At 47.8% G+C, this 19,536-nt stretch overlaps 1 protein-coding gene across 1 annotated transcript in view; it reads right to left on the reverse strand.

Annotated features, from left to right (window-relative positions):
* Positions 1-19,536, reverse strand: part of LOC119775312 — a 101,952-nt gene that overhangs the window by 63,081 nt on the left and 19,335 nt on the right.

Raw genomic sequence — 19,536 nt, forward strand, 5'->3', positions numbered from 1 at the left:
TTGTTTTGATTGATTTATTTGTTTTTTGTTTTGGTTTTTGTTTTTTTTTTACTGCGAGCAGAGTTATAAATAGCATTTGAGGGGCTATATACAATTTGGGGGATGGGTAACCATACTTTTAATGCATGAAGCAATAAGAACACCTGACTTTACTTCACTACAGCTGCAATTAATACTTTAGAGGGGATGCACACTTTAGTGTTTAGTTTATTTGAGATAACACATATAAGAAGAGATTATGTTTCCTGCACATTTTTTGGATCTGGTCAGGGGTCCAGATATGACAACTATTGACTGGTTCTGGGGATGTTGGAACAGATTTTCTTTTTTCTTGTTTTTATTTTGTTCTTTGTTCTTTGTTTTTGTTTTGTTTTTTTTTCTCATCGGAGCACTGCTTTTTGGAGAATATTTTAAATGGACTATAGCTGGACACTTTGCATAGAGGGGGTGCAGTCGAATTCAACACCTTCAGGAACTGTGTACTGCTGAGTTTTGGGAACGCAGCAGCGAGTCAGAGTACAATCCTGTGCTCTGAGCAGATGAACATTTCAATATGACATTTCCTCTTGAAGGGAGGAACACCTTTGACGCACTGTTTCCTTCTACCTCTATGTGATACTGCTGATGACACAGGTAAAGACTTATCCTTCAGGGGGTGTGGGGACACATGGCCCCAAGACTCTTATGGTTCAAAGCTGCTGTGGTAGCAGAGGGAAACCTGATGGACTTGTCCGAACATCGAACTTTTTTTGCATGTTTGAGAGGATCACTGCTCCAAGAAACACTTTTTCTTCCAAACCAGTAGCGGGATGGCTCCTGACCAGTTTCCCACGTATAGATCCACTCACATAGACACACACACATACTGTCACGTAACAACACGCCCACACACGGTTAACGACTGGAAGAACACACAAGGGTCCACATGGGAATGAGGTTTTCTCTCATGCACTAACATTCACGGATACAAGGTCTGGTGGGGGAGTTTTTAATAGGGGGAATCTGCGCCAAGCTGGGTTTTTTCCTTAGAGATTAAAGAACTTCTAATAATTTTCTGGGGAGGGTGTAGCAGTAAACTAAAATGCAGTTACAAGTTGAGACGAGACTAAAACTTAATATGCTATGATGTAGAAATGGTTTTAAAATTCATTTATTTAATCCATGAATTGAGTGTTACAATGTGTAAAAAAGGGTTAAATGTTTTCTAAATATTTACAGGTTCCTTGAATTAGATTATATTAGTTGCAGTGATTTTGAGCTTATATGAACAAAAAATGATGAGCTGAAACATCCATAGGATGTTCAGGCTGAATACATACTGGTATAAATAACTTTCAACTGCCAGGCATTGAAAGCTAGGTTATGTTTAATGTTTAATGTTTTTGGGGATTTCTTTTTATTTATTTTTATTTTTTGTTTTTTTGAATAGACACTGAAATAATCTGCTGAAAAAACACAGAGTCCATGGAAAATTAATTTAAATGTAGGTTAATGGTGATTTAAGGGATAAAGGGAAAGTAATTGTGGATAAGAATATCTGGTTGTGACTTAGATTTTGAGTGAATAAAGATTTGCTCATTAAAGACACTGCTTATCGTGATAAGAACACTGACTGCACTCTCTGTGTGTCAAAGGATCCCGGAGGAAATGGATTGATGAACTGTGATGAGAACAGTCCATGAGAACCACCACATGGATTCAGCATCTATCGGCCGCTGGACTGCATGGCGAACAAAGTGGCCGTGGAGGAGGCCATACGAGACTCTGATTGATTAATTTGATTGATGTGTGATAGAGACACTGAAAGAATTCATCATCATCAGTGATATTCATAATTTGTTTTTAACTCGGACCAGGATAATTCTTGATTTAACCTAATTGTGATGTATATGTTTTGATTTATTTTGATTTGGTTTTGATGAAAATCATGGAGATATTTTGCTCCAGACCCACCAAGATCACGTTTTATGCCACTTTTTTCTTTGATGTAGAAAGACTCTGAACCTTACAGATTCTTTAAGTAGTTGGTAATGATAATTATCAGATTCAAAACGGGGTTTTCTTGCTCAAATTGGCCGAGAGTGGGATTTCCCCGGGGTCACCCCGGTTTTTACTACCTTTTAGAGAGGGTAGCGTTTTCCGGTGGAGAACGGCCCAACCTGTCCTGTGATGTCCCCTACTGTGACTGACTGATTGGTAAAGTTGGATAGATGGTTTATCCATGAGGAGCGGTCACATTTAGGAGGCCTCCAGGTGGGAGTGAGAGTAGATGAATTTGGCCTTATTAGATTTATAGGCTTAGGTTATCTAGGCTAAGGTAACTTAAAATAATGTGCGCATAGGAAACTAAAACAGCTTTCCTTTAATTAGATGACACCCAAATTGTAGTTAAATGCTGAAACTGTGGTCTTGAGTGAGAACATTTGGTCTGTGAAGCTTTGATTGTGATTACTTTTGATCCCTAATTAATGATACTTGACTAATTATAGATGCTCTCTGGGTCACCCGGTCCTTCGAAGATGTGCCGCTTCCTGTGTTTTTTAAGTTACGTGTAAAAACGGTAACTTATCAGGGGGAGTTGTTAGGGTTTATTATTTATGCATCATGTGCACTGTTAATTTGTTAGTCAGATTAGACAGAGCAGAAGGCCTTCCTTCACATTGTGGATATCACGGTGTGTGCGGAGGTCATCTAATCAAGACAGCCTTTGTGTCTCTAAGAGTACAAAGGATATGGGCACATCTTGGAGCCGGACTGATAGGAGAGCTGCTGTATCTGTAACCCTGAGACAGAGAGGCAACCTGCATGGAGTTCAAGACATGGATGGCGTGTCAGTTTCTGATACGGACAGCTAAGCATCCACATGATGTGACACAGACTCAGAAGGTATAAGAAGCAGGTGATGACGTTGTTCGGGGCTCAAACTTTGCCGGACGCTTGCGGACGTGATTTTTGAGACCACAGCTGTGCATAGCTCTAAGCATTTTTCTCTGTCCTGTAACGACCTGATCTAGAATAAACTAGGTTACTTTTTTACTCCTGTTTTTATAGTCCTTTTTTATATGGTTTTAACGAGTTTGAGTTAAGAGTAGTAAATAACTTGCTCCCAGGAAAAGAACCGTGTGAGGAGGCCCCGGGGCGTTACAGCCTTTACTTTGAAGGGGACAAATCCTTCTCACTTTAACACTAGTAACAGAACTACCGTATTTTCACGACTATAAGGCGCACTTAAATGTCTTTTTTTCCCCTCAAAATGTGCAGTGCGCACTTTGGTGCGGTGCGCCCTATGTGTGTTGTAACTGCGACTTTTGAGACCACCTCATTGAGGAGATGATGAAAGAGTGGCTGAATGTAAGGAGACCAGGTGTTTTTTTTCCACTCATCACCATCACCATTAATCTGTGACTCCATGCGTGCCCATCTCACAGCTGATGTGAAAAACATGGGGAAACAAATTAACGCTGTGCTCGCTGTTCAACCGCTCAACATCGGTGTGAACTGGACCCAGCAGGTGCAGCAGAAGCAGCGAGTTTACATGCAAAGTCAATGGTTGACGCGCGTATAGGTGCAGCAAAAGGTCCCGCAGCGCGTTTTGAGCCGCAGGCGCAGCACGTCGGGAGCGTTTAAGCATCTGACACACCGCCAACGTGCTGCTGCAGCTCGAGATGGAAAAATTGAAGTTTTGCTGCTGGACGCGCCGCATCAACCAATCAGAGAAGCTGATCTGGGAGCTGACAGCGAGACAGACACAGCGCTCTGATGACATATGATATTAAGGCAAATGAAAAAGGCTGGATGGATGAGGAGATGATGAAAGCGTGGCTGAGGGAGGTGTATGTGAGGAGACCAGGTGTTTTTTTCCACGCATCACCATCGCTGTTAATCTGTGACTCCATGCGTGCCCATCTCACAGCTGATGTGAAAAAAAAGGTGAATCAATGAACGCTGTGCTCGCCGTTATCCCGGGGGGTCTGACAAAGGAACTTCAACCGCCCGACATCGGTGTGAAGCGGCCCTTCAAAGTAAGGCTGCGAGCGGCGTGGGAGCGATGGATGACAGACAGAGACCACAGTTTCAGGATAAGTGGAAGGCAGCGCCGGGCAAGTTACGCCACCGTTTGCAGATGGATTGTTGATGCTTGGACAAACGTGTCTGCTGGCTCTGTTGTTCAAGCTTTTGCAAAAGCCGGCATTATTTCTGAGGAGCCGCGATGCACGGAAAGTGACTCTGACAGCGAAGAAGGGGAAATTGGCATGTCTGATTTAGCGCAGCTGTTTAATTCAGAAACAGAGGATGATGACTTTGATGGGTTTGATTAATACTTTGTAATAAATACATGAATAAAGCACAATCATACTCAGTTTTGCTCCTGCTCTATTTTTCTACTTGAAAACTTAATTCAACAGCAGCCTCTGGCCGGGTCTCCTCCTCTTCACCGCGGTGACTGGCAGGTGTTTTTTCATGTAAATAATCTAAATCTTGCAGCTATATTTGCTGTGATCAGTGGGAATAAAGTAGTTTTAATATGTTTTTAAGTGAGAAAGTCCACCTGAAAACTTCATAATTGCAGTCAGTTCATCCAGATTATCTATTTCTGTCGGAGGCGCTCAGACCCCCACATACCAGCGGTGCGCTGACAGCAGAAATCCCTTCAACAGCAGCCTCTAGGCTGGGCAGCCTCCAGGTTCACCGCGGCGGCTGGCAGGTGTTTTTCATCTAAATAATTTTAGCTGCAGGCACCAGGATACCGGTAATAAAAGCGAACATATTCCGTCGGCAGGTTTCAGGATTTTAAGTTAATTTAGGAGTGACCACAGCGCTGTGTCATCTGCGATGTGTTTTTCTCACGGCCAGCTGCCAGGTTTGATTAATACTTTGTAATAAATACATGAATAAAGCACAGTCATACTCAGTTTTGCCCCCGCTGTATTTTTAAATACGCAGTAGAGCTATTTAAAGGTAGTAGAGGACATGTACCTGTATATATAAAACACGCCCTATAGTCCGGTGCGCCTTATGTGTGCGTTAAATACAGAAATGTGACACATAACTGAGAGTGCGCCTTTTAGTACGGTGCGCCTTATGGTCGTGAAAATACGGTAGTACTAGTACCAGGGCCAGGACCAGAACCAGGACCAGGAGACAGAACCAGGACCAGAAAAAGAGAAAGTAGCAGGACAAGAACCAGAACTGGAACCAGGATCAGGACCAGAACCGGGACAAGGATCAGGACAAGGACCAAAACAGGAACAAGAACAAGGACCAGAACCAGGACTAGGACCAGAACCAGTACCAAAACCAGAACCGGGATCAAGACCAGGAACAGACCCAGTAATAGTACCAGAACAAGTACTAAAATCAGGGCCAGGACCAGAGCCAGGACCAAAACCAGTTCCAGAACCAGGAACAGGAGCAGAACCACAAACAGGACCAAAGCCGGGATCAGAACCAGAGCCAGGAGAAGGACCAGGACCAGAAATTGGACCAGAACCAAAACCAGGGCCAGGACAAGAAGGAGACAGAATCAGGACCTGGAGACAAAATCAAGACCAGAACAAGAGCCAGGAGCAGGACCAGGACAAGAGATGGGACCAGGAACAGAACCAGTACTAGAACCAGGGCAAGAACCAAGACCAGGACCAGAACCAGGACCAGGAGACAGAACCAGGACCAGAACCAGAGAAAGGAGCAGGAGAAGAAACATAACCAGAACCGGAACAAAGATCAGGACCAGAGCCAGAACCAGGACAAAGACCAAAACCAGAACCAGAACAAGGACCAGGACCAGTACTATGACCAGAACCAGAAATAGGACCAGAACCTGTAACAGGAAAGAACCAGGACCAGAACAAGCACCAAAACCAGAACCAGGACCGGGATCTACAGTAGACCAAGGCCAGACCAAGACCAAGACCAAGAACAGAACCAGTACTAGTATCAGGACCAGGACAGGGAGGAGAGCCATGACCAGAGCCAGGATCAAAACCAGGACCAGAACCACAACCGGGACCAGAGCCAGGACCAGAACCAGGGCCAGAACAAAAACCATGAACAGAACCAGTACTACTAGTACCAGAACCAGTACTAGTACCAGGGCGTGGACCAAGACAAGGACCGGGAACTAGAGCTAGGAGTGGGATCAGAGCAAGGAGCAGGACCAGGACCAAAACCAGAACCAATACTAGTATCAGGGCCAGGACCAAGGCCAGGACCAGGAACAGGACCTGAGCCAGGATCAGGACCAGGACTAATTCCAGGAGCAGGACCAGGACAAGAACCATAACCAGTACAAGGACGAGAACCAGAACAAGAACCAGGGCCAGGAGCAGGACCAGAACCAGGACCAGAGCCAGAACCAGGACCAGAGCCAGTAGCAGGACCAGAACCAGGTCCAGAATCAGGACCAGGACCATACCCAGGACGAGACTCAGGACCAGTACTAGTATCAGGGCCAGGACCAGAGCCAGGACCAAAACCAGGACCAGAACCAGGAGCAGAACCACAAACAGGACCAAAGCCGGGATCAGAACCAGAGCCAGGAGAAGGACCAGGACCAGAAATTGGACCAGAACCAAAACCAGGGCCAGGACAAGAACCAGGACCAGAGCAAGGACCAGAACCAGAGCCAGGACAAGGACCAGGGCAAGAACCAGAACCATGAACAGAACCAGTACTGCTAGTACCAGAACCAGTACTAGTACCAGGGTGAGGACCAAGAACAGGACCAGAATCAGGACCAGAACCAGAGCCAGAACTAGAACCAGTTCCTGGACCAGAACCGGGACCAGGAGACAGAACCAGGACCAGGAAAAGAACCTTTACCATGACCAGAACCAGAAATAAGATCAGGAAAAGAACCAGGAACGAAACAGGACCAGAAACAGGACCAGAACCAGGACAAGGACCAGGACCAGAAAAAGGACCAGAACCAGGAAAAGAAATAGGACTAGAATCAGGACCAGGACCAGATTCAGGACAAAGACCAGGACCGGAACCAGAACCAGGACCAGAACCAGGACAAGAAATAGGACCAGAACCAGAAGAAACACCAGAATCATTAACAGAACCAGTACCAGAACCTGTACTAGTACCAGGACCAAGACCAGAGACAGGACCAGGAGACAGAATCACGACCTGGAAACAGAACCAGGACCAAAACCAGAGCCAGGAGCAGGAACAGGAAAAGAACCAGTACTAGTAACAGAACCAGAATCAAAGAAAGGAGCAGGACAAAAGCCAGAACCGGAACCTGGATCAGGACCAGAACCGGGACCAGAAGCAGGACAAGGACCAGGACAAGGACCAAAAGAGGAACCAGAACAAGGACCAGAACCAGTACCCGGAAACAACCTGGACCAGAACTGGCACCAGAACCAGGACCAGTATCTAGACCAAGGCAAAGACCAAGACCAGGAACAAGAACAGAACCAGTACAAGTACCAGAACCAGTACTAGTATCAGGGCCAGGACCAGGAGTAGAGCCATGACCAGAGCCAGCACCAAAACCAGGACCAAAACCAGGACCAGAACCACAACCGGGACCAGGGGTAGGAACAGAACCAGAGCCAGGACAAGGACCAGGCCCAGAGCTAGGACCAGAACCAGGACCAAGACCAGAACCAAAACCAGGACCAGGACAAGAACCAGAGCAAGGACCAGAGCCAGGACAAGGACAATGACCAGGGCAACAGCCAGGACCAGAACCATTAACAGAACCAGTACTGTTAGTACCAGAACCAGTACTAGTACCAGGGCGAGGACCAAGACCAGGACCAGGAGACAGAGCCTGGAGCAGGACCAGAGCAATGAGCAGGACCAGGACAAGAACCAGAACCAGTCCTAGTATCAGGACAAGGACCATGACCAGGACCAAAACCAGAACCAGAAACAGGACCAGAGACAGGATCATGACCAGAGCCAGAACCAGAACCAGGACCAATTCCAGGAGCAGGACCAGAACCAGAACAAGAACCAGAGTGAGGAGCAGTAGCAGGACCAGAACCAGGACCAGAACCAGAACTAGAACCAGGACCAGAGCCAGTAGCAGCTGAGCTATCTCTATAGTTATGCTGCTATAGGCTTAGACTTTTGGAGGACATAGGGACCCCCATTTCATCATTCTGCTTCATTCTCTCTCTGTTCTCCTATTCTGCAGAATCTGTTAGTTCAATCTCTAACCTTCTGCTCTCTCTGCTTTTCCTCAGAGTAGCTTTGCCTCGTCTGTTCCTGTTTGGCTGTGACGTCATCCTGGAAAGAAACATCAGCTGTGCTGCTTCTATCAACACCCTTGTTTATAGATGTTGGAGATCGGCCTGTTTTCCAGTGTGGTCCTGTTTCTCTGACCGTGACTGAGTGGATGTGCTTTCTTCGTCCTCTGGCATGGGAGCTGCCTTGGAGCTCGTCTGCCTGGCTGTGTGTTTCCTGGACGGGGCCGCCTTTTACAGCTGCTTTTTGTATCTCTGCTTCTGTCTCCTTGAACCCCAGTCGGCCTCGGCAGATGGCCGCTCACACTGAGCCTGGTTCTGCTGGAGGTTTCTTCCTGTTAAAAGGGAGTTTTTCCTCTCCACTGTCGCTACAAGCATGCTTAGTGTGGGGGATTGTATTTGAGTCAATGAGTCAATGCAATCAACTGGTTTTCCTTAGATAGAAAACTTTGTATCAATTTGATCTGGTTGAACTGTAAAGTGCCTTGAGATGACATGTGTTGTGAATTTGGCGCTATATAAATAAACTGAATTGAATTGAATTGAATAGCAGGACCAGAACCAAGACCAGAACCAGGTCCAGAATAAGCACCAGGGCCAGAACCATTACGAGTACTAGGACCAGAACTGGAACCAGTACTAGTACCAGGAGACAGAACCAGGACCAAGACAAGAACCAGTACCATGACCGGAACCAGAAATAATATCAGGATCAGGAACAGAGCCAGTAAAGAAACAGGACTAGAACCAGAATCAAGACTAAGACCAGGACCAGAACAAGGAAAGAAACAGAACCAGGAACAGAACCAGTACCCCAACCAGAACCAGAAAGAGCACCAGGAACTGAACCAAGACAAGAACAAGGACCAGGAACCCCAACCAGTACCACAACCAATACAAGTATCAGGGCCAGGACCCGAACCAGGACACAGAAAAAGGACCAGAACCAGTAATAGTACCAGAACCAGCACTAATATCAGGGCCAGGACCAGAACCAGAGCCAGGAGAAGGGACAGAACCAGGAAAAGAACCAAGACCAGGACCACTACCAGAACCAGAAAAAGTACCAAGACCAGAACCAGGACCATAAACAGATCTAGGACCAGGACCAAAACCAGGAATAGGACAAGGACCAGGACCACAGCCAGGACCAGAGCCAGAACTAGGACCAGAACCAAGACAAGGACTAAAACCAGAACAAGGACCAGGACCAGAATCAGTACCATGACCAGAACCAGAAATAGGACCAGAATCAGAGACAGGAGCAGGACCAGAACCAGTAGCAGGACTAGGACCAGACCCAGGAAGAGAATCAGAACCAGAAGCAGTACTAGTACCAGAACCAGTACTAGTACCAGGACCAGAACCGGGACCAGGAAAGAAACAGGGCCAGAACCAGAATCAAGACCAGGACTATAACCAGGAATAGAACCAGCACTAGTATCAGGATCAGAATCGGGACCAGAGCCAGGACCAGGCCCCGGACCAGAACCAGGATCAAAACCAGTACTAGTACCAGAACCAATAATAGTATCAGGGCCAGGACACGAACCAGGACACAGAACTAGGACCAGAGCCAGTACTAGTACCAGAACCAGCACTGATATCAGGGCCAGGACCAGTAGCAGAACCAGGAACAGGACCAGGGACAGGACCAGGAAAAGAAACAAGACCAGGACCACTACCAGAACCAGAACCATAAACAGATCTAGGACCAGGACCAAAACCAGGAATAGGACAAGGACCAGGACCACAACCAGGACCACAACCAAAACCAAGACCATAACCAGAAATTGGACCACGGCCAGGAACAGGACCAGAGCCAGAACCAGGAACAGGACCTGAGCCAGGATCAGGACCAGGACAAATTCCAGGAGCAGGACCAGAACAAGAACCATAACCAGTACCAGGACCAGGACGAGAACCAGAAAAAAAACCAGAGCCAGGAGCAGGACCAGAACCACGACCAGAGCCAGAACCAGAACCAGATCCAGTAGCAGGACCAGAACCAGGTCCAGAATCAGCACCAGGACCAGGACGAGAATCAAGACCAGAACCAGTACTAGTACCAGAACAAGCACTAATATCAGGGCCAGGACCAGAACCAGGAAAAGGACCAGGGACAGAACCAGGAAAAAAAACCAAGACCAGGACCACTACCAGAACCATAAAAAGGACCAAGACCAGAACCAGAATCAAAACCAGGACCATAAACATATCTAGGACCAGGACCTAAACCAGGAATAGGACAAGGACCAGGACTACAACCAAAACCAAGACCATAACCAGAAATTGGACCAGGACACGAACCAGATCCAGAACCAGGAACTGAACCAGGACAAGGACCAGGACCAAAGCCAGAACCAGGACCTAAACTAAGACCAGAACAAGGACCAGAGCCTGGATCAGAACCAGGACACGAAATAGGACCAGAAGCAGGACCACAACCATGAACAGAACCAGTACTAGTACCAGGGCCAGGACAAGGACCATGACCAGGACCAAAACCAGAACCAGAAACAGGACCAGAGCCAGGATCATGACCAGAGCCAGAACCAGGACCAATTCCAGGAGCAGGACCAGAACCAGAACAAGAACCAGAGTGAGGAGCAGTAGCAGGACCAGAACCAGGACCAGAACCAGAACTAGAACCAGGACCAGAGCTAGTAGCAGGACCAGAACCAAGACCAGAACCAGGTCCAGAATAAGCACCAGGGCCAGAACCATTACGAGTACTAGGACCAGAACTGGAACCAGTACTAGTACCAGGAGACAGAACCAGGACCAGGACAAGAACCAGTACCATGACCGGAACCAGAAATAATATCAGGATCAGGAACAGAGCCAGTAAAGAAACAGGACTAGAACCAGAATCAAGACTAAGACCAGGACCAGAACAAGGAAAGAAACAGAACCAGGACCAGAACCAGTACCCCAACCAGAACCAGAAATAGCACCAGGAACTGAACCAAGACAAGAACAAGGACCAGGAACCCCAACCAGTACCACAAACAATACAAGTATCAGGGCCAGGACCCGAACCAGGACACAGAAAAAGGACCAGAACCAGTAATAGTACCAGAACCAGCACTAATATCAGGGCCAGGACCAGAACCAGAGCCAGGAGAAGGGACAGAACCAGGAAAAGAACCAAGACCAGGACCACTACCAGAACCAGAAAAAGTACCAAGACCAGAACCAGGACCATAAACAGATCTAGGACCAGGACCAAAACCAGGAATAGGACAAGGACCAGGACCACAGCCAGGACCAGAGCCAGAACTAGGACCAGAACCAAGACAAGGACTAAAACCAGAACAAGGACCAGGACCAGAATCAGTACCATGACCAGAACCAGAAATAGGACCAGAATCAGTGCCAGTACCAGGAAAGAACCAGCACCAAAACCATAACTGGGATGGGGATCTAGACCAAGACCAAGACCAGGAACTAGAACAGAATCAGTACTAGTACTAGAACCAGTACTAGTATCAGGACCAGGAGCACAGCCAGGACCAGAGCCAGGACCAAAACCAGGACCAGAACCACAACCGGGACCAGAGCCAGGACCAGAACCATTAACAGAACCAGTACTGCTAGTACCAGAACCAGTACTAGTACCAGGGCAAGGACAAAGACCAGGACCAGGAGACAGAACAAGGAGCAGGAACAGGGCAAGGAGCAGGACCAGGACAAGAACCAGAACCAGTACTAGTGTCAGGGCAAGGACCAGGACCAGAGCTAGGATCAGGACCACGACCAGGACCAAAACCAGAACCAGGAACAGGACCAGAGCGAGGATTAGGACCAGAGCCAGAACCTGGACCAGGACAAGAACCAGTACCAGGCCCAGGACGAGAACCAGAACAAGAACCAGAGACAGGAGCAGGACCAGAACCAGTAGCAGGACTAGGACCAGACCCAGGAAGAGAATCAGAACCAGAAGCAGTACTAGTACCAGAACCAGTACTAGTACCAGGACCAGAACCGGGACCAGGAAAGAAACAGGGCCAGAACCAGAATCAAGACCAGGACTATAACCAGGAATAGAACCAGCACTAGTATCAGGATCAGAATCGGGACCAGAGCCAGGACCAGGCCCCGGACCAGAACCAGGATCAAAACCAGTACTAGTACCAGAACCAATAATAGTATCAGGGCCAGGACACGAACCAGGACACAGAACTAGGACCAGAGCCAGTACTAGTACCAGAACCAGCACTGATATCAGGGCCAGGACCAGTAGCAGAACCAGGAACAGGACCAGGGACAGGACCAGGAAAAGAAACAAGACCAGGACCACTACCAGAACCAGAACCATAAACAGATCTAGGACCAGGACCAAAACCAGGAATAGGACAAGGACCAGGACCACAACCAGGACCACAACCAAAACCAAGACCATAACCAGAAATTGGACCACGGCCAGGAACAGGACCAGAGCCAGAACCAGGAACAGGACCTGAGCCAGGATCAGGACCAGGACAAATTCCAGGAGCAGGACCAGAACAAGAACCATAACCAGTACCAGGACCAGGACGAGAACCAGAAAAAAAACCAGAGCCAGGAGCAGGACCAGAACCACGACCAGAGCCAGAACCAGAACCAGTAGCAGGACCAGAACCAGGTCCAGAATCAGCACCAGGACCAGGACGAGAATCAAGACCAGAACCAGTACTAGTACCAGAACAAGCACTAATATCAGGGCCAGGACCAGAACCAGGAAAAGGACCAGGGACAGAACCAGGAAAAAAAACCAAGACCAGGACCACTACCAGAACCATAAAAAGGACCAAGACCAGAACCAGAATCAAAACCAGGACCATAAACAGATCTAGGACCAGGACCTAAACCAGGAATAGGACAAGGACCAGGACTACAACCAAAACCAAGACCATAACCAGAAATTGGACCAGGACACGAACCAGATCCAGAACCAGGAACTGAACCAGGACAAGGACCAGGACCAAAGCCAGAACCAGGACCTAAACTAAGACCAGAACAAGGACCAGAGCCTGGATCAGAACCAGGACACGAAATAGGACCAGAAGCAGGACCACAACCATGAACAGAACCAGTACTAGTACCAGGGCCAGGACAAGGACCATGACCAGGACCAAAACCAGAACCAGAAACAGGACCAGAGCCAGGATCATGACCAGAGCCAGAACCAGGACCAATTCCAGGAGCAGGACCAGAACCAGAACAAGAACCAGAGTGAGGAGCAGTAGCAGGACCAGAACCAGGACCAGAACCAGAACTAGAACCAGGACCAGAGCTAGTAGCAGGACCAGAACCAAGACCAGAACCAGGTCCAGAATAAGCACCAGGGCCAGAACCATTACGAGTACTAGGACCAGAACTGGAACCAGTACTAGTACCAGGAGACAGAACCAGGACCAGGACAAGAACCAGTACCATGACCGGAACCAGAAATAATATCAGGATCAGGAACAGAGCCAGTAAAGAAACAGGACTAGAACCAGAATCAAGACTAAGACCAGGACCAGAACAAGGAAAGAAACAGAACCAGGACCAGAACCAGTACCCCAACCAGAACCAGAAAGAGCACCAGGAACTGAACCAAGACAAGAACAAGGACCAGGAACCCCAACCAGTACCACAACCAATACAAGTATCAGGGCCAGGACCCGAACCAGGACACAGAAAAAGGACCAGAACCAGTAATAGTACCAGAACCAGCACTAATATCAGGGCCAGGACCAGAACCAGAGCCAGGAGAAGGGACAGAACCAGGAAAAGAACCAAGACCAGGACCACTACCAGAACCAGAAAAAGTACCAAGACCAGAACCAGGACCATAAACAGATCTAGGACCAGGACCAAAACCAGGAATAGGACAAGGACCAGGACCACAGCCAGGACCAGAGCCAGAACTAGGACCAGAACCAAGACAAGGACTAAAACCAGAACAAGGACCAGGACCAGAATCAGTACCATGACCAGAACCAGAAATAGGACCAGAATCAGTGCCAGTACCAGGAAAGAACCAGCACCAAAACCATAACTGGGATGGGGATCTAGACCAAGACCAGGAACTAGAACAGAATCAGTACTAGTACTAGAACCAGTACTAGTATCAGGACCAGGAGCACAGCCAGGACCAGAGCCAGGACCAAAACCAGGACCAGAACCACAACCGGGACCAGAGCCAGGACCAGAACCATTAACAGAACCAGTACTGCTAGTACCAGAACCAGTACTAGTACCAGGGCAAGGACAAAGACCAGGACCAGGAGACAGAACAAGGAGCAGGAACAGGGCAAGGAGCAGGACCAGGACAAGAACCAGAACCAGTACTAGTGTCAGGGCAAGGACCAGGACCAGAGCTAGGATCAGGACCACGACCAGGACCAAAACCAGAACCAGGAACAGGACCAGAGCGAGGATTAGGACCAGAGCCAGAACCTGGACCAGGACAAGAACCAGTACCAGGCCCAGGACGAGAACCAGAACAAGAACCAGAGACAGGAGCAGGACCAGAACCAGTAGCAGGACTAGGACCAGACCCAGGAAGAGAATCAGGACCAGAACCAGAAGCAGTACTAGTACCAGAACCAGTACTAGTACCAGGACCAGAACCGGGACCAGGAAAGAAACAGGGCCAGAACCAGAATCAAGACCAGGACTATAACCAGGAATAGAACCAGTACTAGTATCAGAACCAGGATCAGAATCGGGACCAGAGCCAGGACCAGGCCCCGGACCAGAACCAGGTTCAAAACCAGTACTAGTACCAGAACCAATAATAGTATCAGGGCCAGGACACGAACCAGGACACAGAACTAGGACCAGAGCCAGTACTAGTACCAGAACCAGCACTGATATCAGGGCCAGGACCAGTAGCAGAACCAGGAACAGGACCAGGGACAGGACCAGGAAAAGAAACAAGACCAGGACCACTACCAGAACCAGAACCATAAACAGATCTAGGACCAGGACCAAAACCAGGAATAGGACAAGGACCAGGACCACAACCAGGACCACAACCAAAACCAAGACCATAACCAGAAATTGGACCACGGCCAGGAACAGGACCAGAGCCAGAACCAGGAACAGGACCTGAGCCAGGATCAGGACCAGGACAAATTCCAGGAGCAGGACCAGAACAAGAACCATAACCAGTACCAGGACCAGGACGAGAACCAGAAAAAAAACCAGAGCCAGGAGCAGGACCAGAACCACGACCAGAGCCAGAACCAGGACCAGATCCAGTAGCAGGACCAGAACCAGGTCCAGAATCAGCACCAGGACCAGGACGAGAATCAAGACCAGAACCAGTACTAGTACCAGAACAAGCACTAATATCAGCGCCAGGACCAGGACCAGAACCAGGAACAGGACCAGGGACAGAACCAGGAAAAAAAACCAAGACCAGGACCACTACCAGAACCATAAAAAGGACCAAGACCAGAACCAGAATCCGAACCAGAACCATAAACATATCTAGGACCAGGACCAAAACCAGGAATAGGACAAGGACCAGGACCACAACCAGGACCACAACCAAAACCAAGACCATAACCAGAAATTGGACCACGGCCAGGAACAGGACCAGAGCCAGAACCAGGAACAGGACCTGAGCCAGGATCAGGACCAGGACAAATTACAGGAGCAGGACCAGAACAAGAACCATAACCAGTACCAGGACCAGGACGAGAACCAGAAAAAAACCCAGAGCCAGGAGCAGGACCAGAACCACGACCTCCTCTACATGGATGACATCAAGCTGTATGCCAGGAGTGAGCGAGACATCGACTCACTGCTCCACACTACCAGGATCTACAGCAACGACCTTGCGATGTCATTCGGACTGGACAATTGCGGTCGCATGGTCTCAAAGAGAGGAAGATGATCAGAACCGAGGGGGTTGAACTACCAGAAGGCCACATTACAGATGTTCAGGACAGCTACAAATACCTTGGGGTGCCACAGGCTAACTGAAACCACGAGGAGATAGCAAGAAAGGCTGCCACAGCTAAATACCTACAAAGAGTAAAGCAGGTCCTGAAAAGTCAGCTGAATGGGAAAAACAAGATCCAAGCCATCAACACATATGCCCTATCAGTCATCAGATACCCCACTGGTATAATAAACTGGCCAAAAGAGGAGATAGAGACTACTGACATCAAGACAAGAAAGCTCCTCACAATGCATGGAGAATTCCACCCCAAATCCAGCACACTGAGACTGTATACCATGCGTAGCGAGGGAGGCCGAGGGCTAGTGAGTGTCAAGACCACTGTCCAGGATGAAACAACTAAGATCCAGGAATACATCAGGAAGATGGCCCCCAAAGACAAATGGCTTGGCGAATACCTCAGACAGGAGAAAACCGAAAGTGAGGACAATAAAGGGGAAGGAGAACCAACATGGAGGGACAAGCCGCTGCACGGTGTATACCACAGACAAATAGAAGAAGTGGCTGATGTCAAAAAATCCTACCAGTGGCTGGAAAAGGCTGGACTGAAGGACAGCACAGAGGCACTAATCATGGCAGCACAAGAACAGGCACTCAGTACAAGATCAATAGAGGCCAGGGTCTACCACACCAGGCAGGACCCCCGATGCAGACTGTGCAAAGATGCCTCTGAAACAATACAGCACATAACAGCAGGGTGTAAAATGCAGGCAGGAAGTGCATACATGGAACACCACAACCAGGTAGCTGTCATAGTGTACAGGAACATCTGCCATGAGTATGGGCTGGAAGTCCCAAGGTCAAAATGGAAGACACCTCCTAAGGTAGTTGAGAATGACCGAGCTAAGATCCTATGGGACTTCAAGATCCAGACTGACAAACAGGTGATGGCTAAACAACCAGACAACGTGTTGATCGACAAACAGCAGAAGAAGGCAGTAGTAATAGATGTGGCAATCCCAAGCGACAGCAACATCAAGAAGAAAGAACACGAGAAGCTTGAGAAGTACCAAGGGCTGAAAGAGGAGCTAGAAAAGATGTGGAAAGTAAGAGCAGCAGTGGTGTCAGTGGTAAATGGAGCACTGGGGGCTGTGACCCAAAAACTGGGAGAGTGGCTACAGCAGATTCCAGGTAAAACATCAGAGGTCTCTGTCCAAAAGAGCACAATCCTAGGAACAGCTAAGATACTGCGCAGAACCCTCAAACTCCCAAGCCTCTGGTAGACGACCCGAGCTTGAGGATGACACATACCACCCCACGATGGGGTGAGAAAACTCTTTTTTTTTTTCTTTATATATTTGTTTACTTGTCAGGTTTAGGTCTGAACTGCTCCCTCTCCCAAGAACGTATCAAGTGTCCTCTAGGTCCATCGTGTGTCATGCCCCTTTCTGCTGGCTGGTACTTGGGCTCACCGGTGCACTGGTGGTACTCGGTGCTTATTCCTGACGGCTCCTTCTGGTCGGGGCTCCCGACCTCGGGTGCCCAGAGCTTGCGGACTCGCTCCCGCGGTTTCTAGGGGCTCTGGCATTTTGGTGGCTGGGGATTTTCCTCAGGCCGTCTCTCCTCCTCAGTGTTGGGCACGTCACTTTGAAAAAGTAATTAGTTATAGTTACATAGTTCCTTCTCCCAAAAAGTAACTGTGGTACTCCACAATAAAAGTAACTAGTTACCAGTAAAAGTAACTATTACATTACTTTTGTGTTTCTCGCCCCCTTAACCCTCACCACCCGGCCCCCACCTTCTTGCCGTGTGTTTCAAAAGCCAGCTGAATAGAGTAGATGACAAAGACAAGTCCCAGCAGAGAGTTTTGCATTTATTGCAACTCAATGTAAAGACATCGGGGGGACACTATCTGCTGGGCCTATAAACCCCGTTGGATAGCGTATCTATCTATCGATCTTTCCATCTATCTATCTTTCCATCCATCCATACATCCATCCGTCTATCCATAGATCCATCCATCTATCCATCTATCCATCCATCCATACATACATCCATCCATCCATACATACATACATACATACATCTATCCATCCATCCATCCATTCATCCATCCATCCATCCATCCATTCATCCATACATCTATCCATCCATCCATCCATCCATCCATCCATCCATCCATCCATCCATCCATCCATCCAACTTTACATCTATCTATCCATCCATCCATCCATCTATCCAACTTTACATCCATCCATCCATCCATCCATCCATCCATCTATCCAACTTTACATCCATCCATCCATCCATCCATCCATCCATCCATCCATCCATCCATCCATCCATCCATCCATCCATCCCAATTTCTCCCTTTCTCCATATAGGCTAACATTTGATCCTTCACGCTCAGTATTTGATGGGGAAACGCAGTTCGATGTAACACTGGTATTTCCATCTGGAAAACGCTGTTTTGCTGCTGGATCCTCCTCACTCTCCATCTCTCTGTGTGTGCTGTACATTAACACCCGCCAGCAGAAACACCCACCTACCCAACTGAAGGACAGAATCTCACTATACATCAGCAAATCTCATCCTCCCCTCTCTCATGACAAGGCGCGCATGAGTCCTATCATGAAAAAAAGGTTAATTGTGCGACCTGAATAACGTGCAGTAACGGCAATTGTAACTGCATTATAGTTACTGTCAAAGTAATTAGATAGATTACTAATTTCTAAAAAAAAAAAGGTACTTTCAATGCCCCTACTCCAATCACTGCTCCTCCTCCCTTGGTGTGGGGTCGGATTTTTACAGTTAGCCCCTCCTTGGCACCTTTGCTCTTGGGGTCCCTTTGGGCATCTGTGGCTTTGGGTCCCCCAGTGCTAGCCTCGGTGCTCTTTAGGAGCGCACCTTTGGCTGCTTACAATCATTACTGATCATTTTTCCTTTGGATAAACTTTACATGCACAAGTGCACTCTCACAAACCACTACAGGTGCTCGGCTCCAGGTACTTAGAGATTCACTTCCATACAGAAAGCCCATATTCTTATCTTCAGCCTCCACAGTATACATGTCAGATTAAATAATACTATATACTTATACTTTAGCGATAGTATTGCATCACTTATACTTTATCCGTTGGTTGTGCAGGTTGGTTGTACATGTATTATCGTTATCTCCCTTTTATATCCTCTCTCTCTCTCTTTTTGGCATAAAGACAATTATTGTTATTGCCACATTGCTAGACAGGACACTTTCTGAAAAATTCTTTTTAAATCATTTCCAGTTCCTCTTTAGGTCTTTTTCCTTTTCCAGATCCAATAAACAGCAGACGTTAAATTCTAATCAGCTTTAGTAGCTAAATTTCTTAGCTGGGTTGGGAGTTTAATGTGATCATTTTAGTCGGGAAAAATTATTTAACTGCAAAGTGAAATGAAAACCCAGATGACGTC

Source organism: Cyprinodon tularosa, unplaced genomic scaffold (assembly GCF_016077235.1).
Source record: "Cyprinodon tularosa strain WSP-4 unplaced genomic scaffold, ASM1607723v1 ctg867, whole genome shotgun sequence".
NCBI classification, from domain to species: Eukaryota; Metazoa; Chordata; class Actinopteri; order Cyprinodontiformes; family Cyprinodontidae; genus Cyprinodon; species Cyprinodon tularosa.